This window comes from Myotis myotis, unplaced genomic scaffold (assembly GCF_014108235.1).
Source record: "Myotis myotis isolate mMyoMyo1 unplaced genomic scaffold, mMyoMyo1.p scaffold_m19_p_3, whole genome shotgun sequence".
Lineage (NCBI taxonomy): Eukaryota > Metazoa > Chordata > Mammalia > Chiroptera > Vespertilionidae > Myotis > Myotis myotis.
The window spans coordinates 29,927,987-29,942,193 of record NW_023416335.1 but is presented as its reverse complement, the minus strand read 5'-3'; the positions used below and the strand labels follow the sequence as shown (position 1 = coordinate 29,942,193).

Here is a 14,207-nt window from a genome sequence, read left to right as displayed (position 1 = left end):
TTAATACTTAGAAGCACATCCCACTTACCGTTGGTCCAGCTCCATTTATAGTTAATGTCTTCTATTCTTATATTTGTGGCCCTCAGGTATCCCCCCCCCCCAATTTGGCACTTAGTAGAAATTCCATATTAGAGGGTGAAATCTCTACTCACTCTCTCACACTCAGTGCATTGCATTCATTTCAACCAGTGTTTACTGAGTCTCTACACGCCAAACCCAGAGCATTAGAGAATCAGAGGGGAGGAAAGCATATTCCTTGCCCTCAAATAGCTCATGGTCAAATAAGGAAACGGTAAGTTACCCAATAATTATGATACAATGTGTTTATAATAACATTAGTAATATTAACAAAATTCTATAGTACCACAGAGAAAGAAGCAATTATTTAGCTTAAAAAATATATGGAAATGTTTTCTAGGGAAGTGAAATGTGACTTAAGCCTTTAAGGCTAAGTTAGAGCTTACTAAGATTAAAAGGGAGGGACATTCCAGTAAAGACATGGACTTTTGCAAGTGAATGGCATATGTAACACTCAGAATTCAGTTGCATATGGCAGAATCCATTCTAGCTGTTCAAGCAGGAAGTAACTTCAGTTCAGGAAAATAATTCCTGGGAGACTCGAAGTTGAACTTTTGGAAATGACCTTAATTAAAATCACACCACACGACAAGACTACCGAGATAGTTAGGTCCTCATCTTTGATCAGGAATCCCCCACCCATATGGAGAAGCTGCTGCTACAGGTACTGACTGTTATTTAATGTTACGAACTATACCAGTTAAATAGCCATACCCTGGTACTCCACATGGAAGAGGTCAGTGACTGGGACTGGCCTCTTTTATAAAAATCTCTTTTATATTTGAGATGTCCACTGCCCGAGAAAAACAAAACCTCCACATGACATGCTTACCAGTAAAACAGCAGAGGCAGCAGATGTGTGGCCTCCATCACTTCTGCCTTCTGAAGCGTGTGCCATAGTGCTGGACTGGTGGGTGCTACAGAACAATCAGATTATAGCTGTAAGGGATCCCGGAAGGGGAACTTGCCTGCTTTTCGACGTCTGCAGTATATGAAAGCAACTCACATGAAGGTGGTGTATCATTCTGCCATTTCCACCCACATCATAGTTGGGAAACAGTACAAGAATTTCAGTGAAGTCTATTGAACATGTCTGTAGAAAAGTCTAAAAAGACTGCTTTGGCCAAGTCAGGAGTAAATATGTATGTACTGTTCAGAACTTTGTCCTCTCACAGTGTTCATTCATCACATGTTTTCAGACAGGGTGGGGTGAAGTAGGAAAAACATGATATAAGATGGATTGAGGAAAAAAAGGACGGGGGGCGGGGAGGCTATGGAAACACTCAGGCAAGGACTGAGTGTGAGCAGTGGCTGGGGAATGCAGAGGAGGCATTCTTAAGGAAGGGGCTGGGGACAGACTGACGGGGTTTGAAGAGCAAGGGAGGACATGTAGCTAGAAATAACACTGAGGTTTCTCACCCCCTGTATGGTTATATTCTGCCAGCCGAGAGAAGAAATCCCGGAGAATGAGGCAGCTTGAAGGAAAGATATTCTGTTTTAGATGTTTTGAATTTGAGGTTTTAATGGAAGTCCCAATAGGATGCTGAAAATACTTGATGCTGGGATGAAAGACTGGTTTCTAGAAATACAATCATTGTTTTGGAAATGTGTATCTTGATCATTTCGCCCAGAAAGAACATGGAGAAAAGAGAAGAGTCAAAGAAAGGGAGGAGGAGCAGGAGGCAACAGGAAAAGCTCCTGGATGCGACAGTGAGGCCCAGAGCATCTTTGTGAGAAGTTACAGTAGAATGATGCCAAAGGAAGGCTGGAGTAGTTAATGGATGTGGAGAGAAAGTCAGTGGAAGATTTTATATATAAAAACTAGAGGTCCAGTGCACAAAATTCGTGTACTGGAGGGGGAGGCGCCCTCAGCCCAGCCTGCACCCTCTAGCAGTCCGGGACCCCTCAGGGGATGTCCTACTGCTGGGTTAGGCCCACTCCCCGTCACCACCGCTGCTCTTGCCAGCTGTGAGCCCGGCTTCTGGCTGAGCAGTGTTCCCACTGTGGGAGTGCACTTACCACCAGGGGGCAGCTCTTGCATTGAGCATCTTCCCCTAGTGGTCAGTGCACATCATAGCGACCGGTCATTCTGGTCATTCTGCCGTAGAAGTCACTGGGCTTTTATAAGATAGATAACATTCCCAGAGTAATTTCTTTTATATTTGAGAGGAGTGTGTGTGTGTGTGTGTGTGTGTGTGTGTGTGTGTGTTTTACATATTGAGTTGTTCCCATCTCCTGGCGACTCTCTGATGAGTGATGTCCACAATGTCCTATCCTCAGCAGCCCTGCCCAGCTCCTGTAGATTCATGCCTGTGGCCTCTTTTATGGAACCAATCCGTTTTATATTTGGCCATTCTCTTCCTTTTGCCTTAGATTTTTCTCAGCATTACATAGTCTTTTCCAAAGAACTCTGCCTTCTCATGATGTGCCTAAAGTAGGGCAACTTCAATTTTGTCACTTGTGCTTCCAGCAATGTGTTAGGGTTCATTTGCTCTAGAACCCACTTATTCGCCTTTCTTTCCAGGATCTGCAGAGCTCTACTCTAACACTATGAATCATTTTTATGCCTATCGGCCTTCTTCACTTTCCAACGTTCGCATTTGCTCTTAGTAATCAGAAATACAAGGGTGTGGATGGCCTTAGTGTTGGTCTCTAAGGACACATGTTTACTCTTGGTGATCTTTCCTAATTCTCCCACTTAGCCTTTAAAAATTCTTTATGACAATAGCAATCTTTTAGTCCAGTATTCAGATTGTTAAATCTATATTTTCTTTATATTATACATTTATTGAATTTATAGGATTTAATTGAAAAATTACAATAAGGAATAATTAATGATTTTGGAAAATTATTTTTCTGTAAGTTTCATGGGATCCATCTTAAGTCAGTATATACTTGACCTGCCTTGTAAATTTGTGTTTATATCTTGAAGAGGTGTTTAATAAATGTTAATTGTGTTAACTTGAATGGAATCCAGCTTTGGAATAATGTTATCTAATTATTTTGTTTGCTTTTAAAATTTATTCTAGAAGCACTTAATGAAATTTCAATTTCAATTTTTTTACAACCCTCAAGACAGAGCTTGCTTTTATTTTTTAAGGACTTGACTTTTATATCCAAATAACTTTTTTTCTTTATTGATTAAGGTATTACATACGTGTCCTTACCTCCCCCATTATCCCCCCATACCCCCAGTCATGCCCTCACCCCTCTGGTGTCTGTGACCATTGGTTAGGCGTATATGCACACATACAAGTCCTTTGGTTGATCTCTCCCCCTTACCTCCACCCTCCCCTACCTTCCCTCTGAGGTTTGAGCATCTGATTGATGCTTCTCTGTCTCTGGATCTGTTTTTGTTCATCAGTTTATGTTGTTCATTATATTCCACAAATAGTTGAGATCATGTGATATTTATCTCTCTCTGACTGGCTTATTTTGCTTAGCATAATGCTCTCCAGTTCCATCGATGCTGTTGCAAATGGTAAGAATTCCTTCTTTTTTTTATCGCAGCTTAGTATTCCATTGTGTAGATGTACCCCCGTTTTTTAATCCACTCATCTGCTGATGGGCACTTAGGCTGTTTCCAAATCTTAGGTATGGTAAATTGTGCCACTGTGAACATAGGGGTGCATATATCCTTTCTGATTGGTATTTCTGATTTCTTGGGATGTATTCATAGGAGTGGGATTATTGGGTCAAATGGGAGTTCCATTCTTAATATTTTGAGGAAATTCCATACTGTTCTCCACAGTGGTTGCACCAGTCTGCATTCCCACCAGCAGTGCACGAGGGTTCCTTTTTCTCTACATCCTTTCCAGCACTTATCATTTGTTGATTTGTTGATGATAGCCATTCTGACAGGTGTGAGATGGTACTGCATTGTCGTTTTGATTTGCATCTCTCAGATGAGTAGTGACTTTGAGCATGTTTTCATAAGTCTCTCAGCCTTATGTCCTCTTTTACAAAGTGTCTATTTAGGTCTGTGGCCCATTTTTTGATTGGGTTGTTTATCTTCCTTTTGTTAAGTTGTATGAGTTCCCTGTAAATGTTGGAGATTAAACCCTTATCAGTGATAAAATTGGCAAATATGTTCTCCCATGAAGTGGGCTTTCTTGTTGTTTTATTGATGGTTTCTTTTGCTGTACAGAAGCTTTTTATTTTGATGTAGTCCCATTTGTTTATTTTCTCTTCAGTTTCTATTGCCCTAGGAGCTGTATCAGTGAAGATATTACTTTGACATATTTCTAATATTTTGCTGCCTATGGATTCCTCTAAGATTTTTATGGTTTCCCATCTTACATTTAAGTCCTTTATCCATTTTGAGTTTATTTTTGTGTATGGTGTAAGTTGGTGGTCTAGTTTCATTTTTTGCATGTATCTGTCTAATTTTCCCAACACCATTTATTGAAGAGACTGTTTTGACTTCATTGTATACTCTTGCCTCTTTTGTCAAATATTAATTGAGCGTAGTGTTTTGGGTCAATTTCTGGGTTCTGTATCCTACTCCATTGGTCTATATGTTTGTTCTTGTACCAGTACCAGGCACTTTTGAGAACAGTGGCTTTGTAATATAGCTTGATATCTGGTATTGAGATCCCTCCTACTTTGTCCTTCTTTCTCAGGATTGCTGAAGCTATTCGGGGTCTTTTTTTATTCCAGATGAATTTTTGGAGAGTTCATTCTAGGTCTGTGAAATACGCCATTGCTATTTTAATGAGGAGTGCATTGAATCTATAGATTGCTTTGGGTTGTATGGACATTTTAAGCAAGTTTGGAGGAAAACTGAGTAGTTTTAATGAACATATTACTGAATTCTAATAGCAATAAAGCATAGCAGAGCAAGCCATTTGGTTAGTTGCCACAGAGCCAAAACCCCGTGGAGTCATGGATTTGCCTGTAAAAGTACCTTTATCTTTTAAGCAGGATTTTCCATAATTGGAGTCAGTTTTGTGTTTTCTAAAAAATCTTTTATTTCACTGAAATGTACTAATGAGTTGTAGCCCAAGGACTCCCTAAGGACTAATTCACATTTTACATTATAGATTATATGTAATTTGTGACAGTATATCAAGCCATATGCCATTCTAACCTTCAGATGTAGCTACCTGTACTTAAAGTTTGAGCTATTACACTTTCACGGAAAGCAGCATATTCTGCATTTTGAGAATCAAGAGATGTAGCGAAGAGGTAACTGGAAGGATGAGCATTCCTCAATAGCTTTTTGATGATAAAGTTGATCCCAAAGTAGAGCTCCACGGGTCTGGGGTCCTTGGCTTGGTTTGCAGCCTCTCCTTTGGCCTAATGGATATTCTAAAGAGTCTTTCTCATAACCACTTGCTCCTGCTTGATTGATTTACCTGGTTAGTGAAAACTCACTGCATCTCATAGGAAGGATAATCATTAAAACTGGTGATGATGTTGGCATCCAGTCCCACCAGGATTAACTCATCCATCCTGTTCTGACTATGGGACCCTCCCATGCTTCAGAATATTGTAAGGCTCAGAAGTCCTTTTAGAAATGTTTAAGCAACAGTATTTGCATTATAGCTAAAGATCTTTCCTAAACACATTTGAATATTTCATTACTCATAGGAGCATGGTGTATTTTCTAATTTCAATTACAGAAATAGTTGAAATAAATGGAAACAGGCTGTGCATGAAATATTAACAGGGGCTCATTAATGATCATGAATCTGAATTTAAAAAGGCTGTGAGTTGTGTTGGGTTGTTATTTGTTTTAGCAAATTTTAAATCATTTAGGGGATTACCTGCTCTTAAAATTCTGGTGATGGATAAGCACTAAATTCAGAAGTATGTCTAATTTTATTGGCTTTTAAAATGAAGAATATCAAAGGAAAGAAGAATTATTATTTGGCAAAAGACATGGGCTCTTAAGAAAATTTAATTTCCATTAAGGTGATTCTGAACTAACTCTAATGGGAAATAGTATTTTGAAGTTTCTAAATTTTAATGTGAGAAGAGGGAATAGATTAGGAGATAGTAAGGCAAACTGAAATAAAAGAATTAAATTAATGAAAATGTAGGTCAAAATTAAAATTTGTAAAATATATGACACTTACATACCTGGTCCTCTTTGTTTTCTGCTCATAATGTCTTTGTCTGAAAGTTGTTTATTGTGATTTTATTTTTTTACCATGAAGTGATTACCTCTGGATCTCATATAAATGTCCCATTCTGTGGCCTTGATTTTTTTTTACATAAATCAAGTTGGTAATATTGCTCTTGCCTAAGGTGAATTGTCTGTGTTTTAGCCTCCTTCTTTCCCCAAACAGTTCATTGTTGTCGTGGGTAGAGTGGTGGCCATTTAAAAAATATGTCCTCGTGCTCATCCCTAAAACCTGTGAGTGGGATCACATGGGAAAAAGGGTCTTTGCATATGAAATTAAGGATCCTGAGATGGAGGAATCATCCTGGTTTCACTGGATGAGCTCTAAGTCCAGTGACAAGTATCCTTATGAAAGTAAGGAAAAGAGAGCTTTGAGAGAGGAGAGGAGGCCCTGTGACCACAGAGGCAGAAATTGGAATGATGCAGCCACCAGCCAAGAATGCCTGGAGCTACAGAAGTTTAAGGAAGCAAGGAAGTAGGGTCCCGTACAGCCTCTTGGAGAGCAGAGATGGCAGATTTTATAGTTATGGCCTCCACACCTATGAGATAATAAATTTGTCTTGTTTTGAGCCACCCAGTTCTTGGCTATTTGTTACAGCAGCCCTAGAAAACTAATATAGTGTCCACTGGTTCAGCATTTACAAACTAAAAGAGAAGTGAGTAGTTTTAACTCATAGCATTGTAGAATTTCTTTGTCACATTTAAAGGTGACCCCTGCATCTTACCACCTTTATTTTTGCTCATAAGTGTTTTCTCACCTGGAATGCCCTCTTTCTTTCCAAATTCCACCCATCCTTCCAAGTATCAAGTTCTTGGCCTAATCCAAATTGCATCGATCTCTGGCTTCCCCAATCAGTAATGATGCCTGATGCTTTCATAGCATTTTCCAGTTTACAAAGTGCCTCTGAGGCATTTTCACCATGTGTATGAATGCTACTGTGTCAGTTTTCCAGTTAAGTAAGCCTTGGGGAAAGTCAGTGATTCACCAAAGATTGAACAGCTATATGTGTCTCCTGAAGGTGGTTTAAAACAGCAGGAATTTATTCTTTCACAGTTCTAGAGGCCAGACTCTAAAATCAAGTGTCATCAGATTTTTTTTAATTTTATTTATTTTATATTTTTGCATATACTGAAAGAAATCTGTTCCAAGCCATCTCCTAGCTTCTGGTGGTTGCCAGCAATAGTTTTCTTCTTCTTCCTCCTCCTCCTCCTCCTCCTCCTCCTCCTCCTCCTCCTCCTCCTCCTCCTCCTCCTCTTCCTCCTCTCCTCCTCCTCCTCCTCCTCCTCTTCCTCTTCCTCCACTTTCTCCTCCTCCACTTCCTCCTCCTCCTCCTCCTCCTCCTCCTCCTCCTCCTCCTCCTCCTCCTCCTCTTCCTCCTCCTCCTCCTCCTCCTCCACTTCCTCCTCCTCCACCTCCTCCTCCTCCTCCACTTCCTCCTCCTCCTCCTCCCCTTCTCCTCCTCCTCCTCCTCCTCCTCCTCCTCCTCCTCTTCCTCCACCTTCTCCTCCTCCTTCTCCTCCTTTTTCTTCTTCTGCTTAGACACAACACCCTCCATCTTCTCATGGTTTTCCCCATATAAGTGTCTCTGTGCGTCCTCTCCTCTTTTTGAAGGACACTGGATTTAGGGCCCATGCTATTCAGTATAATCTCATCTTAACTAATTGCATCTGAAAATATCTTATTGATAAATAAAGTTACATTTTGTGGTTCTGGGTGGACATGAATTTAGGGTACGCTATTCAACACACTACAGCCTAGAGCAGTGGTTCTCAACCTGTGGGTCGCAACCCCTTTGGGGGTCGAACGACCCTTTCACAGGGGTCGCCTAAGACCATCAGAAAACACATATATAATTACATATTGTTTTTGTGATTAATCACTATGCTTTAATTATGTTCAATTTGTAACAATGAAATTGGGGGTCACTACAGCATGAGGAACAATATTAAAGGGTCGCAGCATTAGGAAGGTTGAGAACCACTGAGCTAGAGGATCACAATACAGTGTCTCGTTTCCTCAAGTCCCATATGTTTTTCTCTTTCTGCCATGGTGTTTGGGGAAATTTGTAAAGTGTTTATTGTCTGTAGTCATGGAATTGCTGTGGTGTGGTGTGGTGTGGTGTGGTGTGGTGTGGTGTGGTGTGGTGTGGTGTGGTGTGGTGTGGTGTGGTGGAAAGACAAGTGGTAGGTTATGCACTGAGGCACTGGGACTCCATTGCTATAACTTTGAGTAGGAGACTGGCCTTCAGTTGACACAGCCATGAAATTTGTAATTAAGGAGAATATAGATATGAACCTCATAAACTTGTTCTGAAGGTTAAACAATGAGCAAGCAATAAATGCAAATATGATTATTTTGAGATATTGCATCAAATCTGTGAGTCATATTTCCCTAACAATAGCTTTAGATGCAGTAATACCACCATATTTAGGAAAAATTTGAACTCATCAATCATAGGTAGTGAAGACCTGAAAATGTCTCAGGGGTCTAATCAACTGGCTATATTCTCACACCATAATATTAGGGACTCGATTTACTTAAATCAAATTAGTGGTAAAATGTCCTTGATTAGTTCACAAAACTGTATTAGTTAGTTTTTATGTCTTATGACTGCTCACATTGCATAAAGCAGTGTTTTATAAGTCATATTATAGTAGTCATTTTTATTTATCACAATGTTATTAATATCACTTCAGCAGATGATAGGGAAAATGTAACCACTACAGTTATACTTTCTTGCTCTTCTTATTACACTTAAACAACTTCAGTGGAATATACGCACAAAAAAAGTCAAGCTATTCCTCTATCTATGGAAAATATAATTTTAAAAAACATTTAGATAAACTATTTAACTTTGGTAATATGACATTCTGTTTTTCACTGAATATACAAGGTATTTTTGTGATGAGAAGTTCTACCTCAATTAAAGAGATTTTTGTAAAAAATTATGTTCTTTACCTTTTGTCTTTATGACTAATATTTTAATTGAGCATATAGGTATGTGAAACTTTAGTACAAATTTTAAAAGATCCTTTCAATATGATTTTTCTTAAGGAAATTAAAGCATTGTCTGCAATTTATATACACGTTCGGAGAAGCAGTTTTATGATAGAATAGCCTCTTTATATAATGTGCTTATAGACGTGTTTTTCTGTGGGTGGATTTTGATTGCATTCATAAGGATTCCTCTTCCATCTCCCTAAACCACATCTCAGCAATACAGTTCTGAGCCCTGATGATTATTATTCAACTCACTGATTCCCACAGGCCTGTGTGGGAACCATATTACCAAAATGTTGCTCATGGAAGTGATGTGGAGAAAAGAACGATGTTACTGATTTGTGGCAAATCTATAAAATACCTGAATTTTTTTCCTTCTACCTGAAAAGGATCTACCCCTATTGTTGAATCAATTAAGTTTGAAATGTATTGGTTTAGATATATGGTGTTACGCAGATCTCTGAGAAGTAGAGATCTTTATCTCATTGCTACTGCAATAGGTTCTAGTTGACATACTGGTGAAAGCCTGGCTCTTTGTCCTTAGACATATTTACATAACATGTGCGAAAAGGAGACCTTGGCCTTTTTACCTTCCCAATTTTACCTGTGTCAGGAACAACTTCTGTAGCTTGTCAACTGGCCTTCACCCCCTAGACATTCGTAGGAGACACAATGTATCCAAGAGGACTCTGAAAGTGAACCTTTAAATCAAGAGAAAAAGAAGCTGGACTAATCAATAGGGAGGCTTCCATTTATTTCTCTTTCTTCTCTCCAGGCAGAATCCCCAGACATAACAATGAATCTATCCAGTCTAAGCCAAACTGATACTATTAAAGGTTACTTAACAAAGATATTTTGACTCACACAGAAAGAGCTTAATTTACATCAGTATGTTTTCACCTCCTGCACAGACTTTTAGAAAAACAAAAATTAACTTTACCAGGTGCCTGGCCATCTGTTGTTTCTATCAATTTCACCGTTGCCATAAATTTTTGTCAGGGGCTTGATAAATGCTTCCTTACCCAGGTTTTGGTGAGGAAGAGAAAATGCAGGGTCCCATTTAGGAACTCTTACTGTTTCTTCAAAGATTCAATAGCTTCTGTTACCTTCATGGGCTGACAAAGTTTTAAATAAGAAACTTTATATTTTCTAGAATATTGATAGCTTATTATTAGTGGATTGTTTTTTATCTTTAGAAGGAACCAATGAGGCATGTTTATATATTTCAGATGTGTCAATTTCAAGGCAATGTCCAATATATTCTAGGTATCTAGATAAAAAAATCTTAACAATAATACCATGTGTTCCTAATAACTTTTAAAAAGTATCAACTTAAAGTAAATCAGAATGCAAGCAAGCAAAACTATTAGATAGAATCACTTAAGGGAAAAGTAAAAAATAGAAGACTCTGCTTATAAATATTGATGCTATAAAGAGGTCAATTTACTATTGCACTTGAAATGGAGATTCTTTTCAGCAAACCTCAGATAGAGAGGTGAAACCAGCATGAAAAATTATCAGGCCCATTTGTATTTGTTGAACATGATATTTTATTCTTTTTGCTAAAATCCAATCTATATCTATAAAAGCCTAAGCAACCATTATGACCGAATGACCAGAATGACCGGTTGACCAGTTGCTATAATGCGCACTGACCACCAAGGGGCAGACACTCAATGCAGGAGCTTCCCCCTGGTAGACAGTGTACTCCCACAGCCAACCTCCCATGGCCCCTCCCCGTGGCCAGCCAACCTCCCCCAGCCTCTACCCCCCTGCCTGGCCACCCCCCTCCTATCAACCTTGATCGGGGGGGTTGGCCGGCCAACCTCCCAGGCTCCCTCCCCCCACCCAGCCAACCCCCCAGTAGGCTTCGATCATTGGCCAGGCTGAGGAACCCCACCCGTGCACAAATTTGTGCACTGAGCCTCTAGTCTTTACTATATTTTGATGTGATATATTGTATTCTAGAGTATATCGCAAAGTTTTGCATTTTTTATCACCTATTAAGTCCAACTACTTATCTTCTTGGATTTATATTTTGCATCATATAAATTACATGGTGGAGAGAGGGATTATAAAATTATAAAATCTAAGTGAACTTTTTCTTTCATAAATATTGATGTTTCTCATGGTAGTATTTGATGTCTTCTCCTGGGTGTTTATTTACTGTCATTGACTCAGTTTTGTCTATGAGATGATTCCCAAATCTTCAGTGCAACCGTTTCTCCTGTAGGCTTCATATCTGCTTTTTAATATCTCTACTTGGGTAGCATCTGAAATGCAACAGATCCAGAAGCTGACTAAACTAAACTCCCTAGCCACCTGCCGAAGTTTCTTCCTCTCAACGTACTTCAAAAAGTAAACAAATGAATAAAACTGATTTTTCCATATATGCCCCACTTTACAACTCATGGTAAAATCAGAAACCCAGCTACTTACCAAATAAAAGCTACTCTCTCCCCTTTTTATCTCCCAAATTTAAAAACACTCCTTCTTAGGCCAGTACTCTATTTCACATTACCTCCCTCACTCTCTGGGCTTACGTTAATAGTCCCCTAACACTAACTGTGTTAGTATAACATAAGTGGTAATTATCAATAAAGGGATGAGTGGATATTTTTACTTAAAGACGTACCTACTGCCTCTATTTTGTTTGTCTTCTTGTTTCTCTGATAACACTGGTCGAAATTAAATGTGATTATTCCGATCCACCTTGTTAGTAATAGACCTGAAGCAGTGGCAGTGATGGCTCCTTTCTTTACCAACTGCTCGTAAACCATTCTTTTAAGCATTTCTACCTTTGAGCTTCGCTCTCCTTGCTGGAAGAATAAACTGTGCTTTCTCCTTAAAAAATCAGATCTTGCAGATCATTTTAACACTCTTGTTCTTCATGTACCTGGTAGTTGAACAAGCACAACTCGGGGGATGTAATCAAGATTCAATTTCATTTTTGGCTCACACTCCTTTTTAAAATATATTCAGCAGGGACCGTCCTCTTCTCTCTTCTTATAACTAGATAAAAACGCAGGCGGCTCCAGTGATATTTTTCTAGTCGCAGAAAGTTCTTTATTTGCTTTCATAGGCTCTCACGGACTCAGTTCATAATTGTAGTCCTATATAATAATCAGAACTGCAGGCATAACTGAAGTTAAGTCCCCCCATGCATCAACCAGAGAGGATGCCCTGTACGGTGGCCTCGGGCATTCTGATTTCTTTATTTTCTTGTGCTCACTCGCCTTGTATTGTCACAATATGGCTTTACACACACTGTGTATGCCTTTTGGTGTTTAGGGCTAACTCTTGGTTGCTTTTATGGGTACTGAGACCCTCCTCCCCTGGGAACTTTGGAAGCCCTACCCAGGACCTTGGTGAAGCCAATTCTCCTGGGTGGCAGCTCCCCCACAGCCTCGGTTTCTGGTGTTCATTCCACACTCCCTTCTCTGGGCTCCATTATTCCCAAGCCCCATGTGTCCTCTTGGGCAGGTGTGGCATGGGCCAAAAACGTAACAGTGTTCTTTGTAGCTCATCAGAAACATCGTATGTTCTGTGCTCTCCTCTTCTAAGTGGGACACAGCTCATCCCACTGCAGCAGGGGTTGTTTCTCCCCTGCCCACCCACCCCCCACCCAGTGTTATACATTTTTATCTCTGATGTATGTATTTTTTAACGTTTTTATTGGGGTGATATTGGTTAATAAAATTATATAGGTTTCAGGTGGACAAGTCTATAATACATCATATGTATATTCTATTGTGTATTCAACAACTTCAGGTCATGTCTCCATTAATTATTCCCCCTTTACCTTCTTCTACCTCCCCTCAGCAACCCCCTCCCCCCCACTTTCTCTCTGGTAATCACCATACTGTTGTGTGTGTGTGTGTGTGTGTGTGTGTGTGTGTGTGTGTGTGTGTCTAGGAGGTTGTTTTTGTTTTGTTTTGTTTTGTTTTGTTTTGCTTTGTTTTTACTTACTCCCTTCACCTTTTTTCAGTTGGAAAACATTATGCTAATAAGCCATATTAAGGAATAAGCCAGTCAGAGGAAGACAGGGACCACATAATTTCACTCATATGTGGAATCTAATGAACAAAATAAACTAACAAACAAAATAGAAACAGACTTATAGATAGAGAACAGACTGATAAATGTCAAAGGGGAGTGGCATTGCAGGTATGGGAAAAAGGGGCTGTTTCTTTACCCCCACTGCCCCGCTTCTTAGTGGGGATTGAGCACCAGTTTGAAATGTCTTTCTAACTGATGGGACAATGTCAGATATAAGAAGTATCCCATGAAGCTGCCTTCCTCTTGGCTTAGGAGACGAGGGAAGAAATGCATAAAAGTACTTATGGCCATATTTGCATGCTACATAAAGCAATCACTATTGTGTACTCAACTTGGTGTGAGAGCAATAGATAATAGACCAACATATTGAGACACAGATAGAGAAATCAAATATGTTAGGTAGGTAGATAGATAGATAGATAGATGATACATAGATGATAGATAGATAGATAGATAGATAGATAGATAGATAGATAGATAGATATGAATGAATACACATACATATAAGTCAAATACCAGTACTACCAAAAACACATGTTAGAACCCATTCTGTAATCTGAGATAACCTGAAATACCTAAATCATCATTGAACGTGGTTTTGTTAGGGAAATTAACTTTCAGCACTTCAATCACATGGAAATATTGATTTGCATATCAGAAATACATTATGTGATAATAGAATTAGCAAATTGGTTTGTCCTTATAATGTATTGACTTACAAGGTAGAGTATGCATGCTGTGGAAAAGTATCTCATTTAAATGTAGTGTTTTATATGAAAACAATGGCTAATCTCTTAGCAGGTAGCAGTAAGAGAGAAGGAAAATTAAGTCATATAAAGTCTAAATAATGAATCTAGATGATGTCACAAAAAGCCCTCATACAACTACAACACCATAGTTTTGCCACTCAGGCACTTTTCTGTTTGCTCCCGGATTCTGGCC

The 14,207-nt window shown here is 39.2% G+C and overlaps 1 protein-coding gene across 2 annotated transcripts in view; it reads left to right on the top strand.

Annotated features, from left to right (window-relative positions):
* Positions 1 to 14,207, top strand: part of MYO16 (myosin XVI) — a 417,071-nt gene that overhangs the window by 231,473 nt on the left and 171,391 nt on the right. The window lies entirely within an intron of this gene.